Source organism: Halichoerus grypus, chromosome 7 (genome assembly GCF_964656455.1).
Source record: "Halichoerus grypus chromosome 7, mHalGry1.hap1.1, whole genome shotgun sequence".
Taxonomy (NCBI): Eukaryota; Metazoa; Chordata; class Mammalia; order Carnivora; family Phocidae; genus Halichoerus; species Halichoerus grypus.
Window position 1 is genome coordinate 21,904,834 of NC_135718.1, and position 26,402 is coordinate 21,931,235.

The window sequence follows — 26,402 nt, forward strand, 5'->3', positions numbered from 1 at the left end:
GTTTGGGGTTTTTTGTTGGTTTTTATCTTTCTTAAATTCTGAATAGGGATTTCTGAGCTTCTTGGATCTTTGTTTGTTGTTAATTAATTTTGGAAAATTCTTGGCCATTAACACTTCAAATATTTCTTGAGCAAACCTTTTTTCCTCTCCTCTTTTTGGGACATCAATTACATATATATTAAATGTAAGATACTCTCCCATGATTCTTAGATGTTCATAGGGTTCGTTCTTCACATTTTTTTTTTTGTTTTACTTTAGATAATTTATGTTGGCCTATTTTCAAATTTGCTGATTGTTCCTCTGTTATCAGATCATTGAAAATGTATCAGATTATTGAAAAAGTTCTTTGAAAACACCATATATGTATCTGTGTGTGTGTGTGTAAACTGTGTTATTTCTATCATTTTTATTTCAATCTTTTTTTATTTCTTTTGTGGTAAGAATAATAGCCACCCAAATATGTACATAATCCAATCCTCAGAACTGGTGAAAATGTTCTATTTCATGGTGAAAGGGACCCTTGAAGATATGATTGAGGTTAGGGCCTTATACAGAGTGTCCTGGATTACCTGGGTGGGCCTAATTTAATCACACAGACCCTTAAAAACAGAATTTTCCCTGGCTGGTGGCAGAGGAGATATGGCAGAAGTAAAGTCAGACAGAGCTGAAACATGAAACAACCTGACACCTCAACCTCTCTTTTTAAGAAAGAGAGTTTAAGGTGATGAAGAATTCAGATGGTCTTCAGGAGATGGGAGAGACACCTCACAGACAACAGGAAAGCAGAGATCTTAGTCCTAGGACCAACTGAATTATTTCAGTTGTTGTATGTATGAAGTCCTTGTTTCTCCATTTTTGAAATCTTTCTCTAGGTGTAGAATTCTTGTTTGTACTGTTTTTTGTGTTTTTCAACTCATCACTTTAGGTGTTATTTCCTTCTATTTTGCATAGTTTCATACAAGAAGTCTGCTGTAATTCTTGTATTTGTTACTCTAAGTGCTAAGTGTCCCAGCTACACCCCACCCCCATGTCTTCTTTTTGGTTTTTGTTTCTAGCAGTTAGAAATTATATGCTTAGAGGTAGTGTTCTTGGTATTTATTCTGCTTGGTGCTCTCTGAAGTTCTCAGGTCTGGTGTTTGATGCCTGTCATTTTTGTTAAGTTTTCAGCTATTTGCTGAATATCTTTTCAGTGCCATTTTTCCCTTTTCCTCCTGTGATTCTAATGACACAAATGTTAGATCGTTTGATACTCTATTTACATGTTGTGATGCTTTATTCTACTGTCTCTCTCTGCTTTTGTTTGATAATTTCTACTGACAGATCTTCAAGGTCCCTCATTCTTCTGTGTCCTGTCTACTGATGAGCAGTAGAAGGCACTATATATTTCCATTATTGTGGTTTTCATTTTCAGTGCTTAAATTTGATAATTTCTTAGAGTTCCCATCTCTCTACTGAAACCACCTATCTGATCTTTGGTGTTGTCCAACATTTCCACTAGAATCTGGATCATACTAAGAGTTATTTTTAAATCCCATCAGATAATCCTAATCTCTGTGTTCTTGGTTGTGCTTCTTTCCTTCTTGTTCTTTCACATCCTTAATATGTTTTGTTATTGAAAGCCAGATACTTTGTGGAGGGTAGTAAAGATGGAGATAAACAGCTCTTATGTCTGGAAATGGGCACATTTTTCTTTCTGTTTGGTCTTTATTGATGGGCTTTGACTTAATGTAGTTAGAAATTTCACTGACAGTAACCATAGCAACAAAAAAATATTACTGTCAGTGCAACACATTTTTCAGATAGTGATGTCCTTTATTTAAAAAGGTGGCTGGTTTCCAGATGTTTTGTTTTGTTTTCAATGCTGCTCCCCCTTCAGCCTCATCAGCACTGTCTTGGGTCTGGATATAGCCTACACTATATAGCCTACAGGAATAGGTCCTGCTGCTACCTTGGCTATGCTTTTGAGCCCACCATTCATTCCTGCCTCACCCCTAGGATAGGATAGGGACCTTTTCTCCCCCCATTCTCTTCCCTTAGTTAAAATGGATCTTCATCAATGCCCTAAATACAACAGTGTTTTTATTGATTCATTTTGTTAAATTTATTTGACAAGAGAGAGCACAAGTGGTGGGAGTGGCAGGCAGGGGGAGAGGGAGAAGCAGTCTCCCCAAGGAGCAGGGGGCCCGATGTGGGGCTCTATCCCAGGACCCTGGGATCATGACCTGAGCTGAAGGCAGACACTTAACCAACTGAGCCACCCAGGTCCCCCACAAACTGTTTTTTGTTTGTTTTCGTTTTACCCTTCCCCACACAGATGAAAGCTTTTGTTCCCTGGAGGAGATAGGGGAGAATTCTCTCTTCTGTTTAAACTCCTTGTACCCTCCCCAGCTCTGTATCATAAAAGACTTCTTAAATTTTTTCCCAACCTTTCTGTGAAGATCCAATGAGGTTAATGGATTACAAAATATATAAAAATCTTACACCCTTCTAAAGGTGTAGGATTCCTCAATTTCTGTGGCTTTCAAGAAGCTTCATGGTCTCTCAACAGACATGACCAGTCTCCACCAATTTAACCAATGATCATTGCTGAGATAATAGCATAACAATTTCCAATATATGTGGGCCTAAAAAAGGCTTAATAGCACATTTGACGATATTTTGTATAAAATATTGGGGGAATATATAAATTGAAGGAAAAAGAATCCGATATAGTTGTAGGAAAGAGAATAAACATAAATATAGTCATGGTTATATTTTTATACAGTATGGAGGTATAATATCTTTCAGTATGGTTTCATTACTTCGTGATCCTAGTTAAGAAAAACCTGGTACACATGTGTGTAGAAGAGTCCAGGAATACGAGTGTATGTATGTTTCTCTATTCTTATGCTTCTCATCATATTTGAACTTAAACAGCAAGTCTTGTATGCACATTTACCCCAAATCAAATCAATTCTCATTCATTTTGTAATAAAATTAAGTATAAGTCAAAGCAATACAACAAATCATTATAGTAAATAAGTATCAAACATAAAACAAAAAAAATAAAACAAAATTAAGGTAGTGACAGCTTATTGAAATTACCTTGCAAGAGGTCTCCTTTTTTCTAAATGGTTTATCTTTCCTAAAGAAACATTATATGGGAACTCAAATGCAACATCATGATGCCCAGTAATAAGAGTAGAGCCTTTTGAAATTCCTCGTTCTATGTCTCCATATTCTTCTTGTATAAGCCATAAAAATATACTAGATACTAGAGATGGTGATTCCCTCTACAGGAAAGGAGTCCTTTTACAGGAAATAAAAGGAATCAGAAGTGGTTTTGGAATAGTTAAAGGTTATTTAAAAACCATGATCTCTAGCAAAAAGACAAACAGGAAAAATTGGTTGTACTGGAAAGGTTTTAAGAGGTAAGAGGGAAAGGAAAAAGCTAGATTTTGCCAATTGAACTACAAATTGGCAGGCAGTTCTGGATTTCTCTCAAGCTCCTGTGTCTACAAATAATTACATCACTAATTGCCAGATAACCCAGAGCATTCAGGAGGAAGAGCTACAGAAATAATTTGGAATCAAAAGCGAAAAATTATGAAATGAGACTTGGGCTAAAAAATCCTGCTCTGAAGTTTGGAGATTCAATATGTATTGTTAAAATTCTGCCCCTCTAGTTCATTCCCTGATTGATGAGCAAGTTCAGAGGATTTGAATAATAAGATAGGAGAAGACAAGATAATCTCCTCTATAAATTGTAGATACTGTCTCAAGGTCAAAGAGCATATTCTTAACACCAAAAATAGTGATTTTTTTTTTTTTTTAAGAAAGATCAATATGGTCAAACTAATATAGGACTCACTTGAAATCCTGCATGATTAAGTTGGGCAATTGGCCTCATTCCCATTTTTTTTAACCTGGGGGTTGGGAGGGAAGTCAGATTCAACAAAATGTGGCTATCACTTTTCCATCAGATGTTGGTGATAAGTTCCTAGAATTTTGGTTTTTCAATGTTGATATTTTTTATAATCAACCTATACAGCATTCCTTGACTAATGGGCTTGGAATCAACTAAATGGTTGAGGATCAAAGCTAGTTGTCCTTGCCTTGAACCAGGACTTGGGTGGATCACAATTTATTTCAATCCAAGATTCTTGAGGCATGCCTGAGTTACCAGTTCTTATGTGGGTCAGTTCTCAGCTGCCATGATATAACCTAGAAGCTGATTGAGTAAATAACTCCACTGTGACAAACTTCAACCTCCTAGCAACATCCTCATCTATGTCTATGTATGTTCATTCCTTCAAAAGTTGGAGCCTGATCTCCCATATCTTCACGTGGGAAACTCCTATTCACTGAACATCTGCAGTGGATCAGACACTGGTATGAGGGATTCAAAGCTGAATGAAACACAATCCTTTTCCTCAAGATGTTTACAGTCTTCTAAAGGGAGATAAACCTATTTAGAAAGGGGAGGTGGAGTCCTACATTAGGTAACAAACGCTACAATCAAAGTATGCCCAGTGTTTTAAGGGAACCCATTGGAGGAACAAGAATAGAATAGGATGGTAGAGTTCCAGGCCAAAATGGTCCTTGAAGATGTATGGTCAAAGCCTTAAAACATGAATAGGGCCTTCAGAAATAGAAAAATGAGGGGATAGAAATATTAGTATCAATAATTAATATTGTGGAGTGACTATGCTTATAACCATGCTAATTTATTTATATGCATTACTACCCTAAATACCCTAAACAATGCTATGGTGTAGATGACATTCCTATTTTCACTTTACAAAAAAGAAAAGGGCAATTCAGTGGCATGAAGTGTGAACTCAACATTCAGAATCAGGGTATCTAACTCTCAAACACGTGCTCTTGAATATTATGATCCTTGCCTCCCATATTGCAATGGAGCAAGGTCACTGGAGGCAAATAATAGTACCTATAATAATAGGGAGCTGGGCAAGAACATAGAAAGTCAAGAAAATGACTATATAGTAGAGGGGCAAGAAGGAATCACATTAGAGAAGACCTTGATGCCACAGTTTGAAGCATGGGTTTTTAAATGGAAAGCAATTGGAGGCCATTGACATTTAGCTAGAGGGATGCCATGGTCAGATTTGCAATTTATTAACCTATTCCAGCAGAATTGCTGATAAATGGATTACAGACCAAAGAGACCAGGGACAGGGAGACAAGTCTAAAAGTTGTATAATCCAAATTAAAAATAAAGAGGATCTGAAATAAAGTCAGTGCAGTAGAACATAGGGGTGAAACAAGAATTAAAACCCAACTAAAGGAACAGTTCTAGATCTTGTTGAACAGTTATGTGCAGAAGGTGAGAGTAGAAATCTCACATGCATCCATGGATATTAGGCAACTGGATAATTGATTATGCCATTCATTGAAATATAGAATACAGGGAAAAAGACAGTTATACAGAGGAAATAATGAGCTTACTTTCTGCCCAGGCAAAGAGGGGTTTCTAGGTCATCCATGTAGAGCTATTTGCAGGAATATGTGGACCCAGAATTCAGTTGAGAGATGACTCAAGATGAATTACCTTTGAAGAGATTGCCTTGGTGGAGATGTAGAGATTGAATTTAACCATCTGATGGATGTTGGGGTTATATGCCACAAATATTGACTGATAATGTTCTAAAGGCTAGGTTGCAGTACCAGAATATTTAGTAATATATCTGCTTACATTTGTACCTAATACTGATGATAATACATGCAAGGTTTAAACAAAATGACTCTAATTCTCCACTCTTCCCTGCATTCACATCCTTTGATGTGTGTGAATACCTTTACAGCTCCTCCCATCATTATAAATAGTTGGTGTATATTTTCCCAGCCCTTAAATTTGGGCTAGCCTTTGACTTGCTTTGGGAAATGGAATTCATCAGAAGTTGTGAGCCAGCATCTCAAGAGGCTTTGCGTGCTTCCCTCTCTGTCTCTTGGAACCTCACCACCGTCATTATAAGAAGTCCTAGTTAATCTGCTGGGACATGAGAGATGACATGGAGGAAAGTCCCAGTTGTTCCAGCCAAGGCCAGTCCAGAGCAATCCAGCTGATACAGGAGCTCCAACACAGCTGAGTCCTATGAAACTTCCCCCTGACCTATAGACTCCTTGGTAATAGCAAATGCTTGTTGTTTCAATCCACTGAGCTTTGAAATATTTTGCTGCCCAATAAAACCTTTCAATGTTTAAATTACCTTTGGAGTTTTCTACAGGAATTCAAAGAAAAAGTAATGAGAATATAATTTCTAAAAAGATTTCAGTGATATTAAATATTCAGTTACATGAAAATTTGGCTTTTATGTTTTATTATGCACATAGATATTTCTGTGTGACCTACTCATATATTTTTATGGTTTGTACTAGAAAGAACATGAATACCACCATTCTAAAGGGAATATTTTTTTTTTCTGCAATCTGAATCACTTCTCATTTAGAAATACATTCCAAGACCCTTGGAAGAGGCAGATCATGGCTAAAAGCTACTCTACACGGTCATTATTATCATGACCCAGAGCAGGAGCCCCTTTGTTCTCTATTATCCTCTGATTTTTTCCTCTCTTTTCAGACCTCATGTGATGATTTCATTTTATAATAGTGGGACATCTACTCCTTAAAGAACAAATACATTCAGATGAATTTTCATCAGAATAGTCATAAAGGGATTGTACTATGTCTCCTATATCTATCTCTTCAACATCCTTTAATTTTTTTAATTAAAAGAGGATTCTGATGAAAGATGTTATATGATCACACATAGGCTTCTCTGACCTAGAGCCCCTGAGAGCAGAACTATCTATTCCAACCCCTGCACAGCTTCCACATGCTCTGTTTCACATCCATTTGGACACATCTAGCTGACTGGATAGAAGATACTTTTAATGAAAAGATTTCCAGGCCCAAATCAGTCTACCAGTCCTTTTATTCTTAGCCTAGCCTTCTAATTGGTATTTGAACTGGACTGGGCCTGAAGTATCATTGCTATCCCCCAAAACCTGCACTGTTCTTAGGCACTCGGCAGTTGCATGTTCAGGGAGGAAATTATTGTTTCCCACAACCACAGAAGGGGCTCCTTTGCCTGAGCCCGGGTCTGACAGGCCTCAGTCTCTGGGGCTGGTGAGCCTTCCTTACTGAGGACAAGGGATTCTGGTCTGATGTCACTATCTCTCTGGCTCCCAGGTTTTCCTGTATCTGACTTGGTTCTTTTGCTCTTTTCTACATCTGCCTCAACAGTCCTAGTTATGACTGACAAATTCACAAAGATTACCAAAAAAATATGAATGGTCCCTGTGCTCATGGAGCTTGTTTTTTTTGTTTTTGTTTTTGGGTTTTTTTTTTCCCCCCCTTTATCCCTTCAGAGCATATTTGCTAAGAAAAAGAACAGTCTTCTATATAACCACAGTGAAGTTATCAAAATCAGGAATCAAATATTGATATAATATTCTTTAGTTTCACCACTGTTCCAATCCTGTCCAAAGAACATATTTAGATCATTTGTCCCATATTTAGATCAATTTAGAATATTTGTCATATTTCTTAACCTGCATTTAATCTGGAAGTCTTCTTAAATTTTTGTTTCATGACATTGATATTTTTGAATAGTCCAAAACAAGAATTGGTGGAATTGTTTTATAAAATTTCCCTGAATTTGGGCTTGCCTGATGTTTCCAAATGACTAAATTCAGATCATTAGTGGCTGGAACTCCATATCAGTGATGTTCTTTCCTTCTCAGTGTATCTTGTCCCAAGGCAGGTGATATTGATCTGTTGCATTTCTGGTGATATTAACTATGATCACTTGGTGTCTCCAAAGTATAGTTACTATGTTGTCCCTTTTCCAAATATCTTGGTAAGATATATTTGGAAACTTTTATGGACTGACAGTGACCCTCCCCAAAATTTATATGTTGAAGAACTAAACCCCAGTGTGATGACATGTGGAGGTAGGGCCTTTGGAGGTATTAGGTTAAAATGAGGGTGCAGCCCCACATGATGAAACTAGTGTCCTTATAAGAATAGAGACAAAAATTAACCCCCTTTCCCATCATCTCTCTTCTCCCCCATCCCATAGATCCCTGGTCATGCAAGAAGATGACCCTGTGAAAGCCAGAAAAATGACTCTCAAGAGGAAACAAATTTGCTGGAACCTTGATCTTAGAATTCCTAGTGTGTAGAACTGTGAGAAGTAAATGTCTGTTGTTTAAGCAACTCAGTCATTGCTATTTTGCTGTGGTAGCCCCAGCAGACTAAGACAGAAACAATGCAAATATGCCCTTACTCATCAATTTTTCACCCACCAGTTTCAGCATCCATTAATGATTTTTGCCTGAAACAATGAGTATAATGATGATTGCCAAATGGTGTTTTTCTAATTCCATCATTCCTTCTACATTTACTATTGAAATTTTTATTGTAAAGAATTTTATTTATATCCAAATGGACTCATGGATAATTATTGTATGGATTAAAAACTCTACTACTATTTATTTAGATGTGCTCAAATGGTACAAGATTTAGCATGTGATGCCCCTTGACACTGACATTCTTCAAGTACCTCTTTACTTTATGGCACAAAATAATATTCCAGGCACATCTAGTTCTCTTCCATCCTATCCCTGAAATCAGCCATTTCTCCCAAGTATCCTAGATTCTTTAAGTGGAAGATGGTATGAGAAACCAACATATGACCACTAGGTGTGCTCATTGCTACTTAAGTTCTAGTCTTTCTCAGTGCACAGTTAGAACTATATGTACAAACAAATATGTATACAGTAATACATATATATATTGATGCATGCATATACATACAACCATATACACATATACATATATGTGAACATACATATACAACCCAAAATATCTATAACTATTTATATTAAAATCACCTGTTCACACCAATGCCTCCAATTTCAACTAAATACTAGACAGTTCATAATGTCCTTCTCCTTCTCAATATTTGTAACTTCCTTTTATGACACTAAGAAACCTGGCTCCCATTTTCTTCAATATAGATATTTATTTGCTTTGATCAAGAATACACAGAAAATAGTTTTCAGAATTGTTAACACCCATTACTTTGTGAAAAAGAAATGTACCAGAGTCCAACATATTTTAGAATTTTGTCTTTAGCCTGAAGCATATAATGTACTGAAAAGTTGAAAAGTTAGTTCTTTTTCTGATTTCTTTTTCTCTTTCCCTCCAGTGTGGTTACATTATTTCTTCAAATACAGTTTATAAAATGTGCTTAAACTATGTTTTAGTATTCCCCTTGTACATATTTGTATTTTCCTTTTTTGAGGATTTGGAACATGAGCATAGTTGTAAAAGTGAAACTATTCAAAAATGGTTCATCAGAGAAACATTATTGCCCACCCTATACTTCCGTACTTTTCATCTTTCTCACCCATGTCCTGAGAGTACCCAGTTTCTTTAAGCTCTAGTTTATCCTTCCTGTGTTTCTACATGTACAGTTAAAAGATAGAAGTGTATCTTCTCATTTCCTCCCTCTTACACAAAGAATAGCATACTTTCTGTGACTTTTTGTATTTGACATTTTACTGAACTATATATCCTAAAAATTATTCCATATCATAAAAATCTTTCATCCCCATTCTTTTATTCTGGCTGCATCATATTCCATTATGTAGATATATGATAATTTACTGAACCCCTCTTCAATGTACGAATATATAGGTTTGCAATATTTTTTCATTTATAATTAATAAAATGAATGAATATTCCTAAATATGAATTTTTCTATTTTTGGAGATACATCTTCAGAGAAATCCCTAGAAGTTAGATTTATTGGAACTAATGTGTACATACATGTAATTTTGTTGAATATTGACAAAATCTCCATAATTTATTGCCAAGTACATTCCAAAGAGTATCACATGAGTATCAGAGTGACTGTTTCTCCACCTTTTTACCAACAGAACATGTTGTCATATTTTTTTTTTCCAGTCTGATATATGAGAAATGGCAATCTGGTATAATTTTGTCTTCTGTATTTCCATTATGAGAGGGATTAGATATCTAGACATGGAAAGACTTTAGATATTATGACATTAGCCCTATTAAATAGGTGAGGGAATTGAGCCCCAGAGAAACTGAATTATCCAAGTCAAGATACACACACACTCACTCACATTATGTTATATAAACTAAGCCATATATATAGATATTTAAATAAATATCTCAATACCATATAAATGACAGCAAGCTAGTTGTTTCTGGAGATACAATGGGGAAGATAACTAGGCATCCTACCTGTAATGAACTTGCACTCTGGGAAATGTATTTTAAGTGGAGGTTACAAACATTAATCAAATATAGAAAAATTATATTATAGCAAGTTATAATTTAATTTCTGTATTGTTAGAGCATATAATAGAAATGATTGACCTTGTCAGGGAGGTTACTGTGAATATTCCTAAAGGAGTAAGAAATGAGCTTGCATAGAGGAAGAGTGCATGTTAATTAGGTGACTGAGCGCACTGAGGACCATACAGAAGATGCTGTGTGTGTTCAGGGGGTACAAGGTGTCAAGAGCAGAGAGCGGACCTGTGGTTGTCACAACAGAAAAAAGGACAGTGTGGGGGGTGCGCTGGGTCTGTAAGGAGAGAGATTGGCTAATTGATGTGATTCAGGAAGATCAAAAATTTAAATTATTCAAGCTGAGGATAGGGAGATGACATGATCTTGTTTTGGAAAGTATCCAACTTAGTGGTAAAATGGAGAATTCATACAGTGAGGCAAATTTGGATTGAGGAGATAATTCAGAAACTCTGCACCAGGCCACGCTTTAGTGGAGTGTTGATGATAAAGACTCTTTTAATTCAAAATTACTGAGTTTCCCTTATGTCAGGCCCTGAGTTAGGGTCTGGAAAGAGGTAAATAGATATGAACAATACTTAAGAGTTAAAATAGGCAATCCATGTTGGTAGTTTGGGTATGAAGTACAAGAGAGACTAATTTAAAGATAACTCAACTTTCTGGCTTGTGGAAAACAAAATGTATAGTGATTTTGAAGGAGACCTATATTTGGGGAGGAAATTCAAACATTTGGGCCGGACATTTTGAGAATCTGTGAAGACTTTGAGACATCTTTTGGAAGCTGTCAGAGGTTCAGTTGGTCAGGGGAGTGCAGAGCTCAAGGAGCTGTCAGAGTCAGAGATGCAGGGCAATTTGTGAGTTGCCTACAAATAGATGACATTCCATGTGTAGGTGAGGTCCTCTAGGGAGAGTGAATGGGAGGAGGAAAGAGCAGGGCTTGGACTGAGCCTTGAGGGACCAGCATTGAATGACTGTGGGTGGAAGGGAATAAATTTAGCAAGAGCAGTAGGAGGGAAATAGAATGATACAGAATCATGGAAACTAATTGACTCTGGTTTTTAAAGAAGCAGGGATGCATTGATAATGTCAAATTCTTCTAATAGAAAAGGACTAAAACTATTTGGTTTAATGACAAGGAGCCTCTTCTTGATTTCAGTGAAAACTGGCCAGTGATGGAGAGGTGAGGTTGTGGAAGAGAAGGAGGAAGTTCGGCTGTAAAGAGTTAAAAAAAGGAGATTGGAAGCTGCGTAATATTTTCAATGAAAACGTGCAAGGTTGCTCTGGGTCTGAGATTCTACGTTTTCTTTTTTTTTTTATTCCCTTTAGTTCCACGCTTTATCAAACTGTGCAGGTGTGGATCTTAGGTTCTCATAGGAGGTGCTCCCAGGGATCAGTTAAAAAAAAAAACCCACCTGGGATTCTGAAAAACACACACGAAGATCCCCCACTAAGCAAATCATCTCAGAGAAGTTCCCAGGTTGCTGTCGGAAGGGTTACCGAGATAGGAAGGTAACATCTGACAACTAACATAAGGATTTTATCTTTATTAACCAAAGTGCAGCTCTGGGGAGCATCCAATATGAATAAATGATGTTTTTACTAATGCAGCCAACATTCAAAAGTAACAAATCCACTGCTTTACATAGCAAGCAATAGTGACAGTTCTATTTTCCTAAATAATCTGTCTCATTAACAGGAGCTGTCTACTTTTTAAGCATTAACTCACTGAATGCTGCCACTTGGATAGACACAAACTGCTTGCAACAGATATATATGCTTTATGATCCCCCAAAACCCTGCATTTCTATGGCTCCTTTTGTTTTTATTGAGTGAATTTTATTGTGACAAAATTTGCAAATTGAGACTTGTCACTTTCCGGTAATTTAGCATCTAACAAGCAAAACTCATAAGCCCTGGAGAAGTGCAGTAGCTCAGGAACTGATGCTGGGGTGCAAATGGGGTTGACTTTCCGAAGCAGTGAATGTGAGTCAGAAATGGAAATGAGGCTGGGAAAGCATTCTCCAGTATGGATGTGAGAAGGAACAAAGAGGAAATACAGATCAGATTACTAGAAGATGTTAAGCCAACTAAAAAGGGGCAGTTGATGGCATGGGAGTAATGTTAATAAAATAATAATCAGGATATTGGTAATAGGCTTCATCGATGAAGTGCCATGAACTATGGAGTCATGCAGTACACCATGGGCTTCACAAACACTACCATTTCATTACTATGTTATAAATTCTGCGAAGGTCTTAACTTCTTGAAACTCTATTTATAAATCTGAAAAAATTGAAATAAAAATGACTGAAGTCAAAAGCAAGTTCAAGTCCTGGAAATAGATTTTAAGTTTCGGTTCATTGTTTAAACTCTTAACCATCATGTCCATCACTGAACAAGTAATAAGGGTCTTTCTACTTATGGCTGCAGATCAACTATGTGACTCAGTAAGGTGGAAGTAAGTAAGAAGCTAACATATGAGCTGCCCCACATGTAAAATGAGACTGAATGAGACAAAATCATCTGATCCTATTCAGAATTAACCATTTACCCTTTTTATTGCTAGAAACTTATACAGAGAGGCTGCCCCTTAAATCCCTACTAAAGCCATTAGAGGAAATAAAACCTAAAGAGACCTTCACAGCTGAAGCCCAGGATGCATAAATGAAGGATTAAATGGGTGAATGCATGAATGATCAAAGGACTATGTCCACAGCACTATTTTAAGTACCGTGGAGATGCAGTAATAATGTGAGGCTCAGGATGTGTACTGTCTCATGTCCCTAGGGGAGGGTATTTTCTTATGTAAGAATTCTTAGGTTGGGTGGAATGCTCAGATGTCATTCAAAAAAAAAATCTCTTTAGCATTCTTTTTTTTTTTTTAAGATTTTATTTATTCGTTTAAGAGAGAGAAAGAGAGAGAGCACAAGCAGGGGGAGAGGCAGAGGGATAAGGAGAAGCAGACTCCCCGCTGAGCTGGGAGCCTGACATGGAGCTCAATCCCAGGACCTAGAGATCGTGACCCAAGCCGAAGGCAGACGCTTAACCATCTGAGCCACCCAAGAGCGCTTCTCCTTAACATTCTTGATGCAAGAATTTTTTTTTCCATTTTGATTTCCAAATACATAGTGTCCTTGGAGGGCACAATACTCTCCATGACAGAGTAAATATGGGTATTAGTATTATGTGACTATTCATAAATACAAGAGAATTCCTGTCTATACTTATTTTATTATCAGGATCTCTGGGACTAAAAAGTGTGAGTATAAAACTTGCAACTTCATAACACATATATATTGCAAAACCTTAATATTCAAATCAATTTTTATGATACCAATATTAATATACCAGATTTTTGCTTCATACTTATTTTGCTAATCTTCCCTCTATTTTTGTTAGGTATACCTCTTGTTATTATATAAAAGGCTTATTTAAAAATCTGAGACCTTTTTTAAACATACAAGTATAATTAATTTACATTTACTATTGTGTTTATATTTTTGCTTTATTACTTTGCTTTATCATTCTCACTTTTTCCTTCTCTTCTTCCTGCAATCTGTTATCTTTTACCTTCTTTCCTTCCTGCACTAAACTGTTACATTTTTTCTACAATTTTCAAAAACATTATTTCATCTATAGATTTTTGCAAATCTATAGATGTTTACCATTTTTTCTTATTCATTTGACAATTTTATGATTTGTAGTCTTTTATATTTTTTTGCTTTTGATTTATTAAGATATGTGATTGGTTATCTCCTATAAATCTTATTTGATATTTCTTTTTATTTCATCAATAATAGCCCTAGCGTTTTTTGTTTTATCTCATTTTAATCTCATCAAAAATGGCCATAGCATTGTGGAAGCGACCCAAGTGTCCCTCGATGAATGAATAAACAAAATGTCACATATACACTCAATGGAATATTACTCAGCCTTAAAAAGGAAGGAATTTCTACCACATGCTACAATATGGATGTATTTTGAAGATACTATGCTAAGTGAAATAAGCCAGTTGTCGAAAGACAGAAACCATATGATTCCACTTATACGAGGTACTTAGAGAAGTCAAAATCCTATAGTACAGAGGAAAGAGAATGGTGGTTGCCAGGGGCTAAGGGTTAAAGGGGAATGGGGAGTTAGTATTTCACGGGTGTAGAGTTGCAGTTCCACAAGATGAAGAGTTCTGCAGATAAATAGAAGTGATGGTAGCACATTGTGAATGCATCTCATATCACTGACTATACAGTAAAAAAGGTTATGATGATAAACTTTATGTATTTTACCACAATGTAAAAAAAAATTGTGCATAGCTGGTCCATGCATACATGTGTTTCTGTTGAAGTTGTAACATTTTTTTTTTCCTGCCAGGAATCCAGGAATTAATTCATCTTATGAGTTCTGTTAATGTCTCAAATAGAAATTTCAAATTCACGGAACTCATGAAAATCTAAGTCACCTGTCCTATGTGTTCCAGACATAAGTAGGAATAGTTTGTTTTTTTTCCTCCCAATAGCTCTTTAAGTCCAAATACTACCACAATCACTAGTTATTCCAGCAGCTATTAGGATAGGGAGCATCTCATCAATTTAACAGAGAGATGAACGTCGGAAATAAATTAACCAAGCCTATTCATAATCTGACAAATGAAATAGTTTAGTCATATATTTGTTGGTTCATAGTTAATGTCTTTACATATCTTTTTTATTGAGGTATAATTGACCTACAACATTATCTAGTTTCAGGTATACAACATAATGTTTTGCTATTTGCATACATTATGAAATGATCCTCACAAAAAGTCTAGTGAACATGGATCATTATACATAGTTACAGAATTCCCCTTCTTGTGATGAGAACTTTTAAGGTCTGTTCTCTCTGCAACTTATTTTTTTAGAGATTTTGTTTATTTTAGAGTGAGAGAGAATACAAGTGGAGGGGAGAGGCAGAGAGAGAGGGAGAAGCAGACTCCCCACTGAGCAGGGAGCCCGATGCAGAGCTCCATCCCAGGACCCCAGGATCACAACCTGAGCCGAAAGCAGATGCTTAACTGAGCCACCCAGGTGCCCCTCTCTGCAACTTATAAATATGGAATACAGAAATATAGCCACCATGCTGTGCATTACATTCCCATGACTTATAACTGGACATTTGTACCTTTTGGACTCCCTTCATCCATTTTCCTGTTCCCCCTCTCCCACCACTGGTGAACACCCATGTGTTCTCTGTGTCTTTAAGCTTGGTTTTGTTTTGTTGTTGTTGTTGTTTTGTTTTTTTTAAAGTCCACACATAAATGAGATCCTATGGTATTTGTCTTTCTCTGTCTGCTTTAGTTCACTTAGAATAATACCTTCAAGTCTATGTTGCTGCAACTGGCAAGATTTCATTATTTGGTATGACAAAGTAATACATATTAATACTTCCTTTATTCATTTATCCATCGATTGGACACTTAGGTTGTTTCCACATCTTGGCTACTGTAAATAATGCTGCAATGAACATGGGGGTATGTGTAACTTTAGGTATCTTTACACATTTGTATATCAACTCATGGAATAAGCTGAAGCTACAGACAGCATATGGTAAAGAAAGAAAACTAAAAATATCAATTAGGTTGAAATTTTAATTTAAATATATTTTATACCTTTAGATCCAATAATTCCACCCTCAGAATTTACTCTAGGGATGTAATTAGAGAAGTGTGAAAAGATGTAAATATAAGAATGTCCATTGAACACTGAGTAATGCATAGAATTGCTGAACCGTTACTATATACCTGAAACTAATATAACACTGTACACTAACAATGCTGGAATTAAAATGAAAAAATTAGTAAAAAGAGTTTATCACAGTATTGTTTATAGTACTGGAAAATCTGCAACAATATACTTGTTCCAATAACTGCTTAAATTATGACTTCTATACAATAGAATCTGATAAAGTTATTAAAATGATGTAAGTATATTAAGGTAGAAATGGATTCAAATTTAGTTGCCTTAAAAAGGTACAAAGTATAGCATAAGTCCCTTTTCTTCTTTTTTTCTTCAAGATTTAGAAGTCCATTTTCAAAAGAAAAAAGTTGTAGAGTTAGAAGATTATTTTTAGATGGTGGGTTGATGAATATTTTTTATTCATGCTTATCTTGAATTTTTATTTTCTCTAATTTTGTGCAATGAAATAATAAATTAATATTATAAATATTGAATATTAGGAAATAATAGTAATAAAATATTAGGGAAGATTTTGAGCATTTAAAATATTTTTATTTGGGTTTGTTGGAATTATTGCTTCCAATTGGCTAATAAATATGAAATCTAAGATTTTGCAATTTTTTTTTTTCCAACTGAGTGCCAGTTAGCCAAGATGACAGCCAGGTTTTAGAATTAAAATGTGATCACCTGAATAATTCATAAATTGGTTTTTTATGCTTCCTTGCTGGGGTCATAGTGCCCATTGACAGACTGACCAAAACTGGAGAGAAAGTAGACGATGTGTTTTCTTGGACAGGACCTACAGTAGGGCTGTCGCATTCATTCTCATCATGAGTCATTCTGCACCCACTCCTGCCTCCTTCCTGATACAGAGCAAACAGGGGGGTCCTTCTGTGATGTTCTGACTTCAAAAAGTATTCTTTAAGTCTGTTCGTCTATTAAATATGGCCTGGTCACATGGAGGAAATATGACTGAGCATCTTATCTCCAAGAGAATATCTCCTTGCTCAAATGGACACTGCAGTCTCAGGGCCCTGTGTTTCACTCTCACTTTGAGTCACTGTGAGTAAAGACCTGACTGACAGTCAGACCCCAACTTATGTTAACTGATCTGAGAATCCTACCTACTTAATGCTAAACTGTTAGAAAACATGCATCATGGCTGTAAGTTAATTCATTAATATATGTAATATTGCATATTGAATTGAACTGATTTGACCATGCTCAATGCCATAAATAAACCAGTAGATCAATCTTAATGTGAATTATTATGTAATGATGAAAAGGCTGAGACCTTAAGACACTCTTTCACCTTATTCCCAAATTCCCTGTCTTAGTTTCTGTTTTATAATTCTCCCACATACAGATTAGACAGTATGTCTGTTGGGGAATTTATTTCCCCTGTCCCTGTACTTTTACTTAAGTCATTTATCTTACTTGGGGTGCCCTCCCCTTCCACACTGCTTATGTAGATCCTATCAAATATTTCCTCCCAGAAATTTAATTACCTTGTCTCCAATATACAGGCAAGAGTCCTTTGTTTTCAGATAAGTAGTATGTCTGAGTGCCTGTTACATATGTCCAATGTAAAGTCAGACTTCATGGATGCTGACTGCATTAAAGAATCAATGGATAGATTCTAACATATAAAACATAAGACTTATCTGTATCTATCATCGATCTATCTCTAGCACTTTCTTTTATATCTTAGGTTTACTTGGACACACACTTTCTTCTTTTTTTGATGCTAAGTCATTTTAGGCCAGGGACTGTGTCAATGGTAACTCTGTACTTTGCCTCTTTTTCTCTAACAGTGACTGGCACTGTTCTTCACATAGATTAGAAATTCAATATAAATTGATTAAATGCAGGATTTTATACACTAATGAATAAACTTATTGCCATCATGCATGTTTTACACTCATCATATAGTAATATTCTCATGTTGCCATGTATTATTTGTTAGCCATTTTCTTTTTACTGAACAGGAAATCAATTGAAGAAGGAACCTACATCTTGCACATATTTATACATGTATTACCTTGTTCCACTTCTGTGTCTGAAGCTGAAGAACTCGTGTCTCCCACTCATCATGTGTTTGTTGAATAAATGAATTTGTTGAATAAATCTTAACATAAAAAGACACCATCCCATCCTTCCAGGTTTTTTATTTATTTACTCTTGTTATTTGGGGTACTCCCTCTGCTCCAGACATTAAATTATTCACTGCATATCACAAACACTCAGCACATCCCTGCTTAAAGTCAACTGTGTGCGTGTGTGCGTGTGTGTGTGTGTGTGTGTGTGTGTGTGTGTGCATGCAGACTCATAGAAGAGTTCATTGTTTAGAGAGGGTAGAAGAAGTAGGTGTTATGCTTATACTCGAGAAGAGAGCTTATATTCTGCTTTCCTACTATGATGATGATAATACTGAATATGTGCAGAGGACATGGTGAGAAATTCAGTTTCTAGCAAGAAGGGCTAAGCTGCTCTAACCACAGACCCACACTCTGGGTTCTGAGTACACACCCAGATTAAAGGGGTTGGGAAAATTTTGAGATGTCTTTACATCTCAAAAAATAGGGGTGCCTGGGTGGCTCAGTCAGTTAAGCGTCTGCCTTCAGCTCAGGTCATGATCCCAGGGTCCTGGGATCGAGCCCCATGTCAGCCTCCCTGCTCAGCAGGGAGTCTGCTTCTCCCTCTCCCTCTGCCTGCCACTCCCCCTGCTTGTGCTCTCTCTCTGTCAAATAAATAAATAAAATCTTAAAAAAAAAGAGAGAGAGAACTAGAAGGCCACGGTCCAGGCAAAATGCGTACTTGGGACATTTAGACAGCAAAGAGGAATCCAAAACTAGAGCTACTCAGAAGTGAAGGGCCTCAGGCATTTGGCATGGTGGAAATCTATTTCTGGAGCCATGGATCTTAGTAAAGCTTTCATTTTAAGGAGTTAAAAGAACAGCAAACCACACTCGAAGAATGTTAACAAAGAAATTGTGAAACCGTCCTGGCATAAAAAATTTTCATTTAATAAGATTTAAAAAAAGATTCAGTTCTTTGATCACAATAGTAACACAATATTCTTCACCAAGATTTATGAAAATGAATCAAAGAAAAATAGAAAAAAGAGCTCAAGAGATCAATGTGAAGATTATATAATGGTAGATCATTTCAGATTTATACAGATATTAAAATAATAAATATGAACAATATTATCAGTGGTGAAATACTGAATTTCCCACAGAAAGATAGAAAAAGGAAACTAGGCCCTTTATAATCACTTTATTTAACATTGTACTGGATATCTTAACTATTTCAATAAGATAAGCAAATGAAAGACTGATCAGTTTGGAAATTTTTTTTTTTTTTTAAATACCTGTCAGTTTTCTTGAATGATGACTATGCCCTTAGTATATCTAAATATTAAGAATACAGTATTAAAGTACAGAAAATTAAATTAATAAATTTAACAAAGTAGTAAAGTTCATATGCTAATGTCAATTTTATATATATAGCCAATGAAGAAATAAACAGATTAAAAAATCAGTCTGCTTTTATTTGGCAACAAATAGCATCAAATACTTGGGAATAAATCTTTTTAAAAATGTCCAAAACTCGGGTGCCTAGGTGGCTCAGATGATTAAGCCTCTGTCTTCGGCTCAGGTCATGATCCCAGGGCCCTGGGATCGAGTCCCACATCCGGCTCCCTGCTTAGCGGAGAGCCTGCTTCTCCCTCTGCCTCTGCACCTCCCCCTGCTCATGCTCTCTCTCTCTATCTCTGTCTCAAATGAATTTAAAAAAAAAAGTCCAAAACTCTATATAGAAAACCACAAATATTATTGATATAAAATGTTTAAGGTTACAAGAGTGTACATATTTGCTACATGAACTAGAAAAATCAATAATGTGAAAATTTTAATTTTCTTAAATTTTTTACAAAGTGAAAACAATCTCACTGTAAGTCCCATCAGGATATTTTGAAATTATAAACTGATTCTAAAGTATATTTGGGAATTCTAAGAGAAAAAAGGAGCCCAGACAATTTTTTGGAAGAAAAAAAAGCCAGGGAATTTATACTATCAAATAACAATACTTGTTACTAAGCTACAGTAATAGAGGTAGTGTGGTATTGGCACAAGGACGGACAAATAGACCACTGGAACTCAATAGAAAAATCATCAACAGACTCACAATTATATTGTCTTCTTTCTCTACAAAAATGTTGTGGTATAAATGGAAAAGGATGGATATTTCAATAAATTAGGCTAATCTATGGGATCTCCATATTGGATCTCTACCACCCAGAATATTTTTTTTAAAAAATTGCAGGCAGATTACAAATTTATATAGAAAAATAATAACTCTGTCTTTAGAAAGCATAGAATATCTTTGTGATCTTAAGGTAGGCAAATACGTTTTTCAAAAAGTAACTATTACTAAGCCGGACTACATTCATAATATTTTTTTAAATCAAAAGAGGCATGTATAAGGTGAAGGAGAGTCAATTTTCCATATCCATATATCTGTATCAGTAAACATATAGATATGTAGGTAGATAGAAAAACAATCCCTCTTTACACTATGCTTTAAAAATATTAACTTGAAATGGTTCATAAATTTTTTTAAGAAGTATTCTTCTAAAAAAATAGAAATAGGATCACACGGAAAGCAAAGATTACCTAAATGTAAAACAAGGACAAACCACAAAATAAAATACTAATAATAGATATATTAAAATGAACTTTCCATTCAACAGCATTAAGAGAATGAAAAAGGGGGCACCTGGGTGGCTCAGTCATCAAGCGTCTGCCTTCGGCTCAGGTCATGATCCCAGGATCCAGGGATCAAGCCCCACACCAGGCTCCCTGCTCGGCGGGGAGCCTGCTTCTCCTTCTCCCACTCCCTCTGCTTGTGTTCCCTCTCTCACTGTCTCTCTCTCTCTCTGTCAAATAAATAAAAATCTTTAAAAAAAGAAAAAAGAATGAAAAAGAAAACCACCAGACAGGGAGAAAATATTCATAAAACATTTATATAATAAATGACTCATTACCAGAATATACAAACAATCCCTTCAAATTAATGATTGAGAGGCTAAAACCCAATAGAAAATGGATAAAATAATTAAACCACCTCCACAGAATGAGGTATGTCAAATAACTATATGAAAAGATGGTCAAATGCATGTCATCATGACATGGAAATTAAAACTACTGTGGGGGTGCCTGGGTGGCTCAGTCAGTTAAGCGTCTGCCTTCCACTCAGGTCATGATCCTGAGGCCCTGGGATCGAACCCCGTGTCAAGCTCCCTGTTCAGCAGAGAGTCTGCTTCTCCCTCTCCCTCTGCCCCTCCCCCTGCTCATGTTCTTGCGTTTTCTCTCTCTCTCTTTCTCAAACGAATAAATAAAAAATCTTTAAAACATGGGCGCCTGGGTGCTCAGTCAGTTAAGCATCCGCCTTCCGCTGGGGTTATGATCCCAGGGTCCTGGGATCAAGTCCCACGTCTGGCTCCCTGCTCAGCGGGGAGCCTGCTTCTCACTCTCCCTCTGCTGCTCCCTCTGCTTGTGCTCACTTGCTCTCTCTCTCTGTCAAATAAATAAAACCTAAAATATATATATATATATAATCTTTAGAAACTGTGAAACCTCTACAAATCTACCCAAATTACTAAAATGATAAAGACAGATGATATTAAGTGTAGGTAATGAAGAACTGGAACACTGCAGTTATGAGTGTGGTGAGTGTAAATGTACTAAAACACATTTAAAACTCTTTGCATTAGCTAAAGCTGAATATATGCATACCTTATGGTGCAATGATCCTACTCCCAGGTATCTACCCAGTAAAAATTCCAAATCTCCTAAAGGTCTACACAAGAATTTTTAACAAGAATTAAGTAAACTGTGGTATATTCTTATCTGGAAATACTAGGCATCAGTGAGAATGAGTGAACTATGAACTGCGTAAAACAGTGTAGATGAATATCCCAGTCTAACACTGAGGAAGAGAAGCCAGACACAAGCAAGTACATACTATATATATGAGATCATTTCTATCAGGTTTGAACAGAGACAGCAATAATCTATAGTGTTAGAAGTCCATGTATCAATTACTTTTCTTGGATAGAGGGTGGGGGATCTAGAAACTGGAGAGAATGGAACTATTTTGTCCACCTTTCCTCTTCTTATAAGGACAGCAGTCAGACCATATTAGGACCCACCCTCACAACCTGGTTTTAACTTGAGCACCTGCCAGTAGAATGGTTGAATAAAGATAGCCTAGCAAGACAGTTTGAGGGGAGGGGGATAAAAGGTAGGGGGCAAATATTCCTAGAAGAGCAAGCAGCCTGAATACAAACCAAGGATATGTAGGAAATTATTCATGTTACCAAAAGTGGTTCAACTAGCATGGGTTCTGAGTATGAATCATTGAGTAGTGAAGGAGAAGGCAGGAATAGTTAGGCTTTTGTCCAGTTATGAAAAATTAGGATTATAGATGGTAATAAGGTATTTTGCCTTTTGATGGGGAATTTGATAAATACTGCATTTGTCCCATATGAAGGTTGATGGTTGGCAGACAATTACTATAACTAAGAATCATTTTAACTTATGAAGTGGCCTAGAAACCATCAGGCCATAACTCACTCCCAAATTTATTTTAATCCTATTTAGATTGAGGAAAATGAATTTTATGTTCTATGATTTAAATGTCAAGTGTGCCACATTTAAAAAATTCTCTAGAAAAATTTTCCAGGAGAAATACAATCTGACTGGACTTACTTGCCTATCATTGTCTTTCTTTTAACACCAGCATTTCAGCTGGGGACGTTCAGGTGTGTAACATGGCTTCATTTCCCACAGGACTGCAACTCAGGACATCCAGCCACGGCGTGGATCTCACCAAGTGCACAGACCTAGAGGCTCAGCCAGAGGCAGGGCTAATTCTTCTTGGAGTGCCATGTGAGGCCAACATGGTGGTTCTGGTCCAGAAAATGTGAAAGCATCTGAAAGCCCTTTTGTTGTTTTCTCTCTCCATGCTTTTTTCTTTTATTTATTTTCCCTTCAATCTCTCTATATTATTTTCTTTTCTTCATTCCTATTTTTCCTTATAATTTCTCATTGGATTCTCTGTTTTCTCTATCTACCCCTGCCTACATCAAATACTTTTATCATTTGAAGTTCATGTGCTGCAGATTTCCCAGTTGAGTCCAGCCTTTCTCTCTCTCTTCCTCTGTCCCTGCTGAGAGTGCCCTCAGTCCTTGCTTCTATTTCTTTGGTCCTACGCAGACTGCATGATCCACTGAACCCTCATTCCTGCTGTGAATCCTTTCCTCAATTCTCCAGCTGACACAGACCTCTCCCTCTTCTGAAAGCCTGTCCTTCTGAGAATCTGTCCTACCCACTTGCCACTTACCCACCATTGCACAAATGATAGATGCACCTCAAAAGATGCATTTGAGGAGATATATATATACCCAGAAAATAATAGATGCTCATTCAATGCTCATTGATCAATTCTCCTGCTAGTGAGAAAGAGAAAATGGGAAAACAGAGACGTATACTTAAACAGGCATTTTAGTGACCCCTCTCCTATCCTTCTATAATCTTTTCTCTGTACACTTTTTCAGTTATGAGTTCCCCTCATCCTTTCTTGGCCTCTGTTTTATTTTCCTACCTGTTTTACTCTCTCACTTCCTCTCATTCTTCGACAGGTGGTCACATATTTTTCTCCTATTCCTTCCTTGAAAGATTTCCAAGGCCACTGTGTAGACAGCATGCACTTTCTCTCTCTTTCTCTCTGTTTCTCTCTGTTTCTCTTCTGCCCTCCTCCTTTTCTACCCTTCTCTTCCTCCTCCTCCTTTTTCTACTTCTCTTGCCAGCCTCCTCTTTCCTGTTCACCCACCCATACACTCTGAATAATTCAAGTTTTATTTAGAATGAGTCAAAATAAAATTGCTTGAGGGCTCAGACCATGTAGGCCAAGCTTTGCCTGGAGACAATATTTACAGCTGAGTGATAAATAGGGATTGCTATCAAGGGGTTGGTGGCCTGTTAACTAAAGCAAGCCTAGAAATACTGCCATAAGAATTGCCGAATGTGGGAGAGTTCATAGTTAATGGTTCCTGCACTAAAAACAAGTTGGCAAATGGCAACCAGCACAAAGAGAATTACTGTGGTCAGTTTGGAGATAGAGCTGTGCTATGAGGTTAGGCTTGTCAGAACACACTTTCACCTGGCCTAGAGACATTACCTCCAGGATAAGACAAAAATTCCTTGGGAATCCAGGCTGACAGTTTCCAACATCTGAGAGCTGGCCTTTGGACAAGTAGCAGCAAATGGGTCTTTCTAAATATATCAGAGTCTCTGTCTCAAAGTACTAGAACCATAATACCGGCTGGGGCTCAGACATAGAAAACAAGAAAAGAAGTTCTTCTTTTGGACTGGAGCATGCATGGCTTTTTTTTTCCAGGAACCAGAAGTCATTTATTAGTTTCAGTGAATGAGGTTCAAGTTCTTTCTATGCTCGGAGATGCACAGCATCATCAATTCCCCTACAGTAAGGTTTAGCTAAGTTCCTGAGTTGTAACAAATAAAATGCAGGTTTAAGTCCTATACATATCCCCAGCCTGCCCTATATGACTATCCCATGCATGCTCCCAATCTGCATTTCTTCCCCTAGCTGTGACTAGCTGAAGAAAACTTTCAGATGGTGAGTCTCAAGACAGAAGAAACCTGGAAGCCTGAGTAACACCTGAAGGAGAGTCATTCAGGGGAAAAAAAAAAAAATATATGCAGACATATGCCCAATTACAAATGCCAGTAAAACTTTGGTCAGGCTGTAGAATATTAAATAAATATTCATTTTATTTTTTGTAAGATTTATTTATTTATTTTAGAGAGAATGCATGAGGGTGTGGGAAGGGTGGAGGGTTGAGGAAGAGAGAAACTTAAGCAGACTCTGCACTGAGCACAGAGCCTGATTTGGGGCTCAATCTCACAACCCTGAGATCAGGACCTGAGCCGAAACCAAGAGTCAGATGCTTAACTGACTGCACCCACCAGGAGCCCCAGTGTTCATTTTATGAAGAAAATAAACAATGGACAGAAATTAGTCTACCATGACAAATATAGGATCGTAGAATAGTTGGCAACAAGATTGATCAGAATGAACACAAGTTGGTTGTGATCTTCCTGCTTTGCCATTCCTAATTTTTTAAAGCCCCTCACTCTTAGAAAATAATTACTATTCTCAGTTCATATGGTTTGGTTGGTCCCAATGTTCTCCATATTCAGAGGTGGCATATGACTCAGGTCTGGATAATCAACATATTCATTATCTTAGACTCTTGCTCATATATGGATTCATAAACAAAAATGGTCCACTGAACATGAATCTTGAGACATGCTAGGGCCAACTGGAAAGAAAACTCGCTAATGGATATGTTACAAGAATGTCAGTCTGGATCTTCTGGGGGTGTCCATGAGGGAAAAACTCTCTTAAGAATGAAGCCGGCATAGTACAAAGCAAAAAGGAGAGGTAGACATAGTTTCTTGATAACATTGTTTGAACACCCAAAGACAACTATTCCTGAAATGAAGTAGTTTTGAAATTTTTATTTACATAGACTATAAATGGACTTTTCCTTTATGAAAGTCCAAGTGGGATTTCTGAGAATCAGAACTAAAATAATTATTTTGAACCCTTCTACCTGACCTCTTATTACCTTGCATCTGTAGGTCAGGTAAAGCGGCCCCAAATAAAAGTAAAAATGGGAAGAGAAGATGTGTGGGTCGGGGTATCTTCCTGTCTGGTCCTCATTCAAAGGAACAACTAATACTGAGCTTAGTAGACAGAGAACACTCAATAAACATTTTTGATGGATCAGGTAAATATTCTGTACCATGTAAATATCTGACTCTTCTTTGATTTCTTATGAAATCTTATCATAAAACTTCCTTATGACTAGTATGAAAATATGATTTTTCCTCAAAACTGAGACTCTTTTGAGAGTAAAAGAAGGAGCTCTTAATAATTACACCAAAATAACATGCATAAACTGGGACTTTCCTGAGCAAAGCTGGGCATATATTTTTTCTACATGTAAATGAGCATTTTTGATACAAGCTCATATATAACATAAACCTATTTATTCAAATCCCAGGAATGATAGCCAATTCTGATTTCTTCTCTCTAGAAAATAAAGAATAATAAAAAGAAGTATGACTATGTTTAAAAAAAAAGGCAAGAAAGAAACCATAAATAAGAATTATCCAGTAAGATTTTTGTTCCTCCTAAGATAAAAAAAAATTGTGAATATATATATAAAACATTGAATTTTTATGAGGACCATTA